Below are 13,017 nucleotides of genomic sequence, written 5' to 3' on the forward strand. Positions count from 1 at the left end.
AAATAGTGACCATGGCCTTAGAAGGGGCAGCTGCTCAGTGGATGGTAACGCTCCTCAACACTGATGCCCTTGAGCTGTGAAACTTTGACTGTTTCATGATGGCCCTGTGATGTCAGTTCGAGGACCCACTAGTGGATTGCAAAGCCCGTGATCTCATCAGAATCATGAAGCAAGGTCTCCGGCCAGTAGCTGAATAAACGAGGAGTTCCGAGACCTCGCATGCCGAGTGGACTGGCTGGAAGACATCCTGGTGAGCTGGTTCAAAGACAGACTGAATGACGACTTGTACATCGCCTGCGTAGCCCGAGGGGCCCCTAACCGCTTACATGAATGGTACCTCATGGCAGAGGAAGCCGAGATCGACATGGCCAGAAACCAATACCAAGCAGGAAGGGTCAGAAGAAGATCCCCACCCCAGGGGAAAAGAGAGCCATTCAAGCCAAAATCCACCTAGCACCGAGGCCATCAACTTGCTTTAAGTGTGGAAAGGAAGCAGCAGAATGCCATTCAAAAACTCCCACCAGAAAGCCCGAGTGGCCATCCAGAGGGAAGCTGACAAACTCAACCCCCCAAGGAAAGGAGACTGCCTTAAGAAGCTGAGAGGCCGTGGAGTTTTGACTCTCCTCAACCCCAGGGGAAGAAACTCCGGCACCCCAGTGGGAGGACCAGAGTCCACCCGAAAGCAATCCAGAAGATGACCAACTGGTAAGTGACCCAATTGAACCACTCACCCTACCCCTAAGACTGTTCATCCCCAGCTGAAGGAAGGGGGAGAAAATCTTGGCGCTACTGGATTCGGGGTGCATCCGATGCCTAATTAGCCCAACCCTAGTAAGGAGACTAGCGATCCATCTGAGAAAGTTAAAAAATCCATCGCTTTCTGCCAGTTTGATGGGTCAGTAGCAAGGAGGAACCTGCCATTTTGGCCACAGAGCCTGTGCAGATAAGCATGGGGGACCATAATGAGACTCTGACATTCATAGCAGCCCCTGGCATGGAATGGCCGTTAGTTCTGGGACTCACATGAAACAACCCTAAAGTAAACTGGAAACAAGGGACCATAAAATTCCAAAAGCATGTGACATTCACAGACGAGCGAGAGAAGAAACCCGGAAAGTGGGGGAGCAAAGAAACGGCCATGCCCAGCCGGGCTATGCCAACTCAGGGCATCCCTAAAGAGTACAGGGACCTAGCCGAGGTCTTCAGCGAGGAATGCTCTGATGAACTTCCCCCCGCCCCCAACCGCGGCACACACTGCCATTAAATTCTACAAGGGACCAAACTTCCAAAGCCAAAAATGTATTGCATGTCCCCTCAGGAACTTGAGGAACTGAGAACATTCATCAACAAAAATCTGGTGAGGGGATTTATCAAACCTACCCGACCAAAAATTGCGGCCCCAGTGTTGTTCCGTTAGAAAAAGGACTGCACTTTGCGCCTTTGCGTGGAGTATAGAAATTTAAATACGGTGAGCGTAGAGAACATATATCCCCTCCCCCTCATGAAGGACATGTTGGTACACCTCTCCAAGGGGAGGATCTTCTCTAAATTGGACTTACGCGAGGCATATTACCCCATCAGAATAAGGGAAGGGGACGAATGGAAAACCACTTTCAATACACTACTAGGCTGCTAGTACCTTAAATATCCAAACAAACCATCGTAGATACCTATTGTATCATTTGTTTTCTTGTGTCTTTCCAGGTGGACTCTCCTTTTTTCTAAGGAGGGCAGCATGTCAGTTCCGTGAATCTGCCATTATTCGGGGGAAGGAGGGGACCCTGGATTACATTTATACTTTATATTTTACCTTCTACCCCTTTCCTTCTCCCATGTTTCTTGTATCCTGCAGCCGATTGATTTATAACCTTTAGCCTGGTGCCTAAGCGGCCTGGCATTTTCTCACCTTTTGTGGAGTGTAAGGGAAGGGATGGCCATGTGTCGGAAGAGGACCCTGGGAAAGTTCTCTTATCATTTCCTCACACCTATGGGTACAAAAACATCTTCACACCTGTGGATTGGCTGAATCCCCACTGGACTGTTGGGAGGGTTTCTACTTTCCTTTATTCTAACTGTATTGCCTGAGGGCCGCCAGAGCCTCCTTTGATTCCGTCCTTCCACCACTCCTTCCCAATAAAAGCTTCCTTTTGAAAGGCCAAGTTTCAAGAGTCTGTACTTTCCTGAATGAGGAGGAGAGGCCGGACCTTACAGAGTCCTTTCCTGAGATCCAGTGATGTCACCAGAGTTCCCATAATCTATTTAGGAAGTGCAATGATGTGTGAGAATGACTTTTGGGATGAGGGGAAGAGAGGCTGCCTAGGGAAGGATCAGAGAAGAGGGGAGAATCCTGCAGCTGCATAATGGGAGAGAAAGAAACTCAGAAAGGATCCTGGCTAACTTCTCAGGCTGAGAAAAGAGTTGGTGGGAGATTTGTTCTTTCAGATCTGCAAAATGTTGTTAATGTCGCATTACAATCAAGTAGAATTAGCACATCTGGGGGTGTTTTCCATCGGTATGACCAGGGAGAAGATTAGCCTGACAACTTTCTTCTTGATCAACCCATGCTTTCTGGGAATCAACCTCTTGTTTTCAAAGAGTTTATGAATCATCTTTTTTCTTTCTCTGTTCATTTTATTTGTCATCTGCTCTAGAATGTTCCCTATAATTGATCAATTGTGTCAATTATATTTTCTCTATATTTTGTCAGTATATGATTGACAAATTTTTTCTCAAACCTTTTCATTCACTTATGAAGATGATGGCAGTATTTGTATCCTATTTAACCATATTTGGAGATTAGACAATTGCAGAAGAAAGATTCAATGTGGGATAAGAAACAAAGTTTTCTGTTTTTCAAATTCCTGGATGTTCCCATTCTAGTTTCATCCATTTCTGGAGAAGAATGAATTTTTCAATATTTCTGAGAAGAAACTGTACTTGGATCAAAATGGAGAGATAACAGCAGATCTGGGCATTCAGGCCTCCTTGGTTCTCCCCAAGGAATATCCCAAGACAGAGGCTCTGGCATATTTCAAAAGACAGAGATTTACTATCAGAGGAGGTGCTCTTTCATGGCTAAAGTTGCTCAATAAGGTGAGAGAAATTTTGGTGTCTTTTCTCTGTTTTCCAAAGCCTGAGGTCCCATTTCAAGTGGGCAAAGCCTCGAGTCTCCAGGGTGGTTGGCCTCCCATGCCAGGTGGTGTCATCTAATGGAAGTTCTTCAAGAGACGGGACCTAAGTGGAGTGGCTTTGCCATGTTTTATGGAAACCTTTCAAGATCTTACTGGTCAGAAGTTTCTTTCTTCATCACAGTTTAATTTCATATTAAAAAATCTAATGGAATAGAAGTTTCCTCAATCTTTTACAGTAAACTTTGTTCTCAGATTTAACATGAATATATCATCATGCTTAAATCTTTTTCCAATTCGATCCCTCAAGACTTTTATTAAATAGAAAAATACTTTATTGTAATGTTAAATTCCGAAAGCAAAAGGAACTAAATGAAGAATCTGCCAGTTGTTTTACCTCCTGCATCTGTTTAGAAGTAGTCAGAGGTTTCATATTTACCCCAATGAAGATCAGAGGGTACTTCTCTCCATCCATTTCTACCTCCATTTTCCATGGACGGAGAGTCCTAACATCTTTTCTTTGGCATTCCTTGTTTTTCTGTTCAGTCTCTGCCTGAGTCCAAATGTGTGGAAAGTTGTCATCCTGGATTTGTCAAGAGGGCTCGAGAAGGAGAGCCAGTTTGCTGCTACGACTGCGTTCCTTGTCCGGAGGGGACCTTCTCCACTCAGGAAGGTGGGTCACACTGAGGAAAATGGGAGGCTTTGTGGAACTGGATCCATCCAGAACCTTTTCATGAAAGTGGAAGTTAAAAGACAGATGGAAGCTCACATGGTTTTTTATTTTTAACTGCACAATTTCTTATCTAAAAGGAAGTAAATCAAGAAGACTTGGAAGGAGGGGCTGGGAAAGAGATGGGAGGAGGGATGGCAGACTGAGCAAACTTTACTAACAGCAGAGGAAATATCTCTTCTGCTTTTTAGTTTGGATTTCAGTGGTGGGTTCTGCTTACCTTTACCACCGGTTCACAATGGGAGCATGCACGCTTCTGCACATGTTCAGATCTCTTATGATGACGTCCGGTTCGGTGGGCGGAGCCTCTTGCCGGTTTTACTACTGGTCCTTGCGAACCGGTCCAAACCAGGGGAAACCCACCACTGTTGGATATGTGGTGCTATTTTTATCTTTTTAGGAACACCTGAGTTCTTTGAAACTTGATGAATTGTTTTAGGTCCACCTTCTGAAAGATCTTTCAATCCACTGTATATTGGATCCTCCCCTTGAGGATCATTGAGAAGGTGTCACTGGGCCATAATCTGGTGCTGTGGATAGTTATGGGAGGGAACTCATTACACAAATATTCTGTCAGTCATGTAGATCAATCAATCAATCAATAATCAGAACAGGAAAGCACCTTGGAGGTCTTTTAACCCTACCTCCCTATACCATTTCAGACAAGTGACTGTCCAGTCTCTTCTCAAAAACCTCCAATGTTGAAGAACCCACAACCTCTGGAGGCCAGCTCTTTTCACTGGTTAATTGTTCTCACTGATAGGAAGTTTCTCCTTAATTCCATATGGCTTCCAGATGTTACAAGATACTGTAGGTATCCTCCAAATTCAGGAGATTAACTGCCATGTGGCAGGATTCAGGATGTCTGCCTAAAATGACTATATGATTCATTATTAACCTCTAATATTATACGTTCTTATGAAGATTCTATGCATTACACTGGAAATAATTAACATCCTATGTCTTCCCTCACCTTCATATACCTAGCTACATTTTTAAAAAAATATCCTTCTTATGCTCTTTTTAATGAAATAGCTAAGAAATACTTGTTGGAAAATGCCCATGGTAACAGCTGTCATCCAAAAAAGGTATTTCTTGACAAAAAATCAGTATATTAAAGAAATATTGTTTTTTTGGCTTTCTCAGATACACAAAAATGCACCAAGTGTCCAGATGATAAATATCCAAATGTGGACAGAGTCCAATGTATCCCCAAAGTCATAACCTTTCTGTCTTATGAGGAACATCTGGGCATCATCCTGGTCTCTTTTGCCCTACTCTTCTTCCTAAACTCAGGCCTTGTTTTAATTATCTTCATGAAATACCGAGAAACTCCCATTGTCAAAGCCAACAACCGGGACCTCTCCTACATCCTCCTGGTCTCTCTCCTGCTTTGCTTCTTGTCTCCTTCTCTCTTCATTGGTCAACCAAGGAAAGCCACCTGCCTTCTCCAACAAACAGTTTTCAGCATCATCTTCTCAGTTGCCGTTTCTTCTCTCTTGGCCAAAACCATCACGGTGGTGCTGGCCTTCCTGGCCACAAAACCAGGAAACCGAGTGAAGAGATGGTTGGGGAAGAGCTTGGCCAACTCCATCATCCTTTGTTGTTCTGCTGTCCAAATTCTCATCTGCTCCATCTGGCTGGGAGTTTCTGCTCCCTTCCCTGACTCTGACCTCCACTCCCAGCCTGGAGAGATCATCCTGCAATGCAACGAAGGGGCCGTTGTCATGTTCTACGTCACCCTCAGCTACATGGGCTTCCTGGCTGCCATCTGCTTCACGGTGGCTTTCCTGGCCAGGAACCTGCCTGGGGCCTTCAACGAAGCCAAGCTGATCACCTTCAGCATGCTGGTCTTCTGCAGTGTCTGGGTGACTTTTGTGCCCACCTACCTGAGCACCAAAGGGAAATCCATGGTGGCTGTGCAGGTCTTCTCCATCCTGGCCTCCAGTGCTGGTCTGCTGGGATGCATCTTCATCCCCAAGTGCTACATTATCCTTCTGAGGCCAGACCTCAACACAAAGGAGCAGCTCACAGCCAGAACAAATGTAAAAACATTAGATATAACACAAATATGATAGTGGAAGAATTATTAAAGTTTCTTTTATTTGAAAGGAGATATTCTTTCCATTTAGATAGTATGCAGGAGTAAAAGAAAATCATGTATATGTATAGGTTTCAAATTTAGAAATCGTTGAATTCTTCACAAAGGAGCAGCTTACAGCCAGGAGAAATGTGTAAATATGAGACTGAGGAATTTCAACTTTTAACATTTTCCACAGTCCAAACATAGAAAATGATCTAAACTCTTCTCCATGCATGAGTGGGCCAACTATTTTTCTTGAAATAAATAAAGGGTGTGTGGAAGATTGTGAGGAGACAAATTTCTTGGAGAAATGGGAGCATGTTAGCAAGACAGAAATATAGAAGGAATGTATGGAGCAACATTGATGCCCTCATTTCTCAGTACATTTCACCAAAAACTGCTTTGGCAACTGAGAGGTTTCTTTTTGTTTACACAATAACTCTTTCTTGAGGGTAGCAACAATACAAGGCTGGGGAGGTAACTTGAGTCTCCCTAATTCTGAATATTCATGCTCACATCATCTATTAAATGAAATATGCATATGTATGATTGTCCTTTTCTCCTCCTTTCCTGGAATGTATAAATATTTATTTATTTATTTATTTATTTATTTGTTTATTTATTTATTTATTTGTTTGTTTGTTTATTTATTTATTTATTATATTTCTATACCGCCTTTCTCCTGTAGGACTCAAGGCGGTGTACAGTCAAGAAAAATATAGACACACAAACATCATAAAATTGCTAATTAAAATTATTACTTAGTTTGGTCGATTAAATAAAACCCAGAATTAGATAACATTTAAAAAATCATTCACATGTTTGTATGTTTAGCCCCGCCTGTTGGAACATCAGGGTCTTGAGGGCACGGCGGAAAGCACGGAGATCAGGGATATTCCGTATCTCCGGGGGCAGTTCATTCCAAAGGGTTGGAGCCCCCACAGAGAAGGCCCTCCCCCTGGGAGTCGCCAGTCGATATAATTTGACTGACGGTACCCTGAGTAGTCCCTCCCTGTGAGAACAAACTGGTCAGTGGGAGGCTATTGGTGGCAAAAGACGGTCTCGTAGGTACCCAGGTCCTAAGCCATGGAGCGCTTTAAAGGTGATAACTAACAATATGAGTGCATCTTTTTGTCTGTAAATATTTCCTCCCACTATTTTCTGGAGGGAAATTCCTCCAATGGACGCTAAATAAATCACAACTGCAGTGAGCCTGGATTATTGGAGTTTTAGGGTCCTGTGTTTGATTCCAGAGAAACTGCTGTCAGGAGTGGGATTCACAATCTTCCATCTGCCACCAGGGACAACAGATGGGGCAGCCCTATAGGGTGAGTGTTGTGAGATTGATCCCATAACCCTTCCCACTGCCACATAAAGGCACCGTTTAGGAGTTTGTGTCAGACCACAGTCTGTGTCCAAGTGTCTCTTTTGGCTGGAAAGGTTTGTGGGGTGTTTGTGGTCCCTTCCAACCCAATTCTCAGCCGCCCTGGCCCTGCTGTGAGCTCAGCCGAGCGATGTCTGGAGGTGTCCAGGAACCGAGGTGAATTTGGCTTTGGGGGGGAGGGGTCAGAGTGACCTTTCCATGTGGAAGAATGGAGACTGACCTGGAGGCTCTGTGCAAACTCCCCTTTTCCTGTTGTCTGAATGGAGGAATTCAGCTGATCCCAGGCAGGGAGGGAAGTGGATGATGGGGCTCAGTCGGACTCTGATTGGGGAAGGAATCTTTCCCAAAGAAACAGAGAAACCTGCTGTGTCCCAGGACTGGGAGGGGGTCTGATGCCCCCACTGGTGCCCCCAAACTGCAAAAAAAGGGAGTGAGTGAAATTGGAAGGGATGATTAAAAAAAAAACTCTTCCTCCTTGTGAGAAGAGAAATTCCTGTATCTGCACAAGGCTAGGACAGAATCCATGCAAACAGAAGCAGGAAAGCCGGTTTTTATTTTAGTTAGATTTTCCCCCAGTGTTTTATTATTTTTACAAATAACTAAAGGAGGTGAACATGTCCAACTCTTCTTCCTCCTCGTCTTTTCCCCACAACAATCACCCTGTGAGGTGGGCTTGTCTGAAAGAGAGGGTCTGTCCCGAAGTCAGCAAACAGGCTTTCAGGGCTAAGGCAGGACTTGAACTCAGGATCTCTTGTTTCCTAGCCTGATGCCTTAAACATTGTCAATGTTAAGGCAGGGTGGATTTTGGGCAAAGGCCCTGCTGGTCCCCACTGCCGCCTCGTCTTCCAGCAGAACCCCAAGTCCCCCCTCCCCCCCCCGGGTCTTTCTGGGGTAGAGCAGCCCCATCCGAGAGCAAAGGAGAGAAACTCCTGGACACAGAGAGCCCCTCCCCCCATCACAGCCCGTCCCTCTTGCCAGGGGTCAGCTGAGACTCACTGCCTGTAGGGGGCAGCATAGAGTCTGGCCCTGAAGTCCTAGCTGGGCCCTGGGAACTGAAATCGGGGCCTCCAGGTGATTGGCTCAAAGTCCCCAGCTGCCTTTGACGCCTAAGGCGGGATTAGAACTCAGAGTCACTTACTGATTGGTTCAAAGTCATTAAAGCCCCCCCCCCCACCTAATTTTCTTGATAGCAAGATAGGTTGGCCACTGCCTTCTTCTCAACCTACCCCTGGCATTTCCTGGTGGTCTCCCAGCCCTGCTTGAATCCAACCTGCTTAAGCTTCTCCTAATCAGCCTGCTGCTCCATCCTACAGCTAGTCCTCCATTTACAACCAGAATTGGGACCAGAAATGGCATTGCTAAGCTAGGCGGTCGTTAAGTGAGTTGTGCTGAATTTTACCATGTTTATTGCCACCGTTGTCAAGCGAATCACTGGGGTTGTTGAGTGAATCCTGCAGCCATGAAACAAACGCCGTTTCGCCCACTGACTTTACTTGTCATAAATCCATGTTGATTGCCAGGCACCCAAATAGCGACTATGTGTCCAAGGGAAAGTTGCATTAGTGGTAAGTACGAGGACCCGTCATAGATGGCTTTTTTTCAATGGCCGTGGAACTTGGAACTGTCGCAAAATGAATGGATATAAATTGAGGACTTCCTGTAGGGACCGTTTGGGACTGTACAAAATTGGATCCCCTGTTTCTTTAGGCACCTTCTCACAAGGCCTTTTCAAATGAATCACATCTGATCTTTTAGGCCTATTTCCCTTTCACCTCCCCTTCATCACCTGGGCATGAAGAGGAAAACCTGGATCCGCTGGATCTCTAATACCAGATTCCAGATCCAAGGGACAAGATTCCCAATCTGGACTCCACCCCCACAGAAGGGGCAGAATCCAGGGCTCCCCGACCTCCCCAGGCGACCGACGGTTCCCCCTTCAGAAGGAGCCGCTCTGGCTGAAGCGAATTGGGGGCTCGAAGCCCCTTCAGGATTGGCTCATCCACGAATAAGCCACGCCCCCAGGTGAAGGCAGCTGGCTGGTAGCTATTCAGAGCCTTGGCTTGTGACATCAGAGGCTCCTCCTGAGCTCATTGGCTGGAGCTCTCCATGGCAACCGCCAGCATCCTTGGGGAGTCTGGACCACATCATGGAGGCTCTGCTCAACATCCCTGGAAAGTGGCTGGATTGGATGGCAGCACTGGGGGCATCGCAGGGCCTCCCTCGCCTGGGCTCCTCAGGAGGGAGAGACCCTCCCCTTAAAGGCAGAATTAAGGGGGGGGAGATGAGTGAAATGGGGTTCAACCAAAGACGACAGACGTGCGGATACCTGCCGTGTCTGCAGCCTCCATACCTGTCACCAAACTCCTCATCCACCATGTCGAAGGTCCTAGTCTCGGGAAAGGGGCTGGGGCCGGGCGGCTGGGGGGCAGAGATAGGAACTAGGGAAAAAATTGGCTTCGGGATGTCCCAGTTGGAGAGGCATTGAGACCCCAAAGCTGGAAACTGACCTGGGGAAATTAACCTAAAAAGGGATTCCGTTGGCCAGGTGTAGTTATTTCCCAAACAGAATCAGCCTGGTGATTGAGTTATTGATATATTTTTATTTTTTATCCACCTTTATTGTTTCTCTCAATAGCTCAAGGCATGAACATACTGAAGACGCCTTCGCCCTCACAACAACCTTGTGAGGTAGGCTATGGCTGAGAGGGAGGGACTGGCCCAAGGTGACCCTCCAGGCTTTCGTGCCTTGGATGGGGCTGGTAAGTCCTTGGAGGGGGGGCTCTTTCCTAATCCGAATGGTCACCCCCCCCTTTCCCTGTGACCAGAAGCCCCCTAGGAGTGCCAGAGATGGCCGAATTGATCGATCGCTGATTCTGACTCCTTTGGAGAGTTTTGATAGATGAGATGCCTCGAATTGGAGCCAGAATCAAATGGGAAGTCTGGGCAGTTTGAAGGGAGACCAGTTGTGATGGATTGTCTCAGTGTTTCTCAAACTGGGCCCCTTGAAGGCATCTGTGGACTTAAGGCCGGTTAGCAAAATGTCCCCTGAACTGAGAGAGGAAGTGACCGTGTCTCTCCATTTTTCAAACAGGTCAGCACCAGGGAAGAAAAGGTCCTTGAGGGAAGATCCTTGGGGAATCTCTCAGAGAGCAGTGATGGCCTCCATCTCCAGATTAACCACCTGAGAGATTTCTTTGACTTTCAGATCCAGGAATTCAAGAAAGACAAACAACGGATGGAAGAGCAGCACAGTTGTCTCAAGCAGACTGTGGATCAACTTCAGACCACAACAGAAGACCTGCAGAAAACTCTGCTGGAGAACAAAGGAAGGTTGGACCATGCCAACACGATGATCCCCCAGTTAGATCAGGAGAACAAATCTTTGATGAAACACACTGAAGAAATGTCTGAGGTTACTAGCCAAGTGACCTTCCTCAGAGTTGAGAAGGCTGCCTTAGAACCTCTGAGAAACTCCTTAAAGAGGTCTGGAACCTTCTTAAGGACTTAAGAAGCACCTCTAGAGTCTTCAGAATGAACTGGCTGAGAGGGACAAAAGTTCCACTTTGTGGAGAAAAGCCACTCCATCCAACTGAGGCAGAAAGTCACCCCTCTTCAGAATGTGAGGGGAAATGGGAAGAAGCACCTCAACAATCGGCATCAGCAGCAGACCTGTGTTTACCAGACCACAATGGAAGACCAGCAGAAAACTCCGGAGGACAACAGAGAAGGATGAACCAGGTCAGAATGGCCATCCAAGAATCAGAGCTTCAGAACAGGCATTTGGAGAAAGTCAGAGAAGATCTCCACAGAGAGGTCACCAGCCAAGGGGGCTTCTTCAGAAATGATGTTGGCACTCCTGAGTGACCAGCACATGGCAGAACTTTGCTGACACTCTCTCCCCATAGCTGGAATGGAGGAATGGGGGCCTTTTACCCATTTGAGAAAGAAAAAAGACTCTTCCCCTCCCTTCCCTTGACTTGCCACCCAGTGTGCCAGGGGAGTCATGTGAGCCCCACCCTTACCAGGGGAAGCCCCCCCCCCCTTAACCCCACCTTGCCAGTCACTGCAGGACTGTCAGCTGAGCTGAAAGCCTCCCAGCCACCCAGCAGATCCAACCTTCGGAGTGCCAGCTGAGGCCGAGGGGCAGCAGTGATGAGGGTGAGGGCTCTGCTGTGGGGAGAGTCTGGCCAGAGCTGGATCTGGGAGCCAGAATTGAGCACCCGAACGAGCCGAGCAGCTGGGAGCAGGGCAGCCGCAGGAGAGGAGGAGAGAGGAGAACAGCTAGAAGCTGAACTGGGAGCTGAGGGGTCTGCAGGAGATGCCCAGAGGCAGCAGAGACCCCCGGAGGCCGCAAGGCTGGTGGAGCTGGTGGCAGAGCTGGAAGACAGGGCTGGGTTGAGGGTCTCGGGGGCAGGCAGAAACTCCTGCTGCTCCAGAGGCTACAAGAGAGGAGCAACAGGAGGGGGAAGCCGGGGGCCACCAAGGCCAACTAGAGCTGGTCAGTGGCCGGTGGGTGGAGAAGTCGTCTTGGGGATGGTAGAACATAGGAGATAGATTGATAGGGCTGGAAGGGACTTTGGAGGTCTTCTAGTCCAGCCCTCTGCTCAAGGCAGGAACTTTATACCCTCCGGTTCTCTTCTCCACTCTGGAAACTTCCAGAGATGGAGCCCTCACTCCTTTGGGAGGCAACCGATTCCATTGCTAGATTCTTCCTACTGTATGAAAAATGTCTCCTGACTTCCAGATTGGGTCTCTCTTTAACAAACTCCCACCTGTTTCCTCTTGTCCTTCCCTCCAGTGCTCTGGAGATGGAGCCCCTCCCCTCTTCTCTGTCAGAGCCCCTGAAAGTGCTGGAAAATTCTATCATGGCTGCCCAATCCTTCCCACCTTGTCTCAGCCAGACATAGCAAACTCCCTCAACCGTCCATCAAGTGATTTAGACTCCAGACCTTAAATCATCTTTTTTTCCTCTTTTCTTCAGAATCTCCACAACTTTTTCTTTTCTGGGGTGACCAGAATTGGACAAAGTATTCCGAGGGTGGTCTGACCAGTGAGAACTTCTCACCATCTTGGATCTACCCCTCTTTTATTGCTGCCTAAGGCTGCCTTGGCCTCTTTTCTCAGCTGCAGCAGAGTTCTGGCAGATCCTCAAGTGCTTTGCCACGAGATCCTTCCACAGGGACCACTGCTGAGCCAGGTGCCGCCCGTTCTGTAGCTCGGCATTGGGGATTCCTGCTAAGGATCCTGCAGACCCTGGCTTTTCTCACCAGTGAATGCATCTTGCTAGGTGGGGTCCAACGTTCAAGTCTGTCAAGATCCTTCTGGATAATTGAGCTGATGTTCTAATAATTCCCACAAGCTCGGTGCCATCTGCAAACCTGATGACTTTCCTTTCTGTCTCCTCACGTAGGTCATTGAGGAAGAGGTGGAAGAGTCCTGGGCCCAAGGCAGAACCTTGAGGGACCCCACCGAATGCTTCCCCCCCCATGTAGATGTAGCTCCATGAAGGACCACTCACTGGGTCCGGTTGGTCAGCCACCTTAGGAATTTTGTGCCTATTTGGAATTGTATCCCGATTCTATCTCTCTCGGTGTCCTTTTCATATTTTGTTTTGTTTTCTATTTTCCTAAAAAGAGATTCAAAGAAGGAATTAAGCATTTCTGCATTCACTGTTCAGGTCATTCACACGTGG

The 13,017-nt window shown here is 47.3% G+C and overlaps 1 long non-coding RNA gene across 1 annotated transcript; it reads left to right on the forward strand.

The window, feature by feature from the left end:
- Positions 1-9,452: 9,452 nt before the first annotated feature.
- On the forward strand, positions 9,453-10,718 carry LOC148112046 (uncharacterized). Its single transcript, XR_015730035.1, has 2 exons — positions 9,453-10,084; positions 10,417-10,718. It is a non-coding gene; the product is annotated as an uncharacterized LOC148112046 (long non-coding RNA).
- Positions 10,719-13,017: the final 2,299 nt, after the last annotated feature.

Source organism: Pantherophis guttatus, chromosome 15 (assembly GCF_059756535.1).
Source record: "Pantherophis guttatus breed Tessera chromosome 15, ASM5975653v1, whole genome shotgun sequence".
Taxonomy (NCBI): Eukaryota; Metazoa; Chordata; class Lepidosauria; order Squamata; family Colubridae; genus Pantherophis; species Pantherophis guttatus.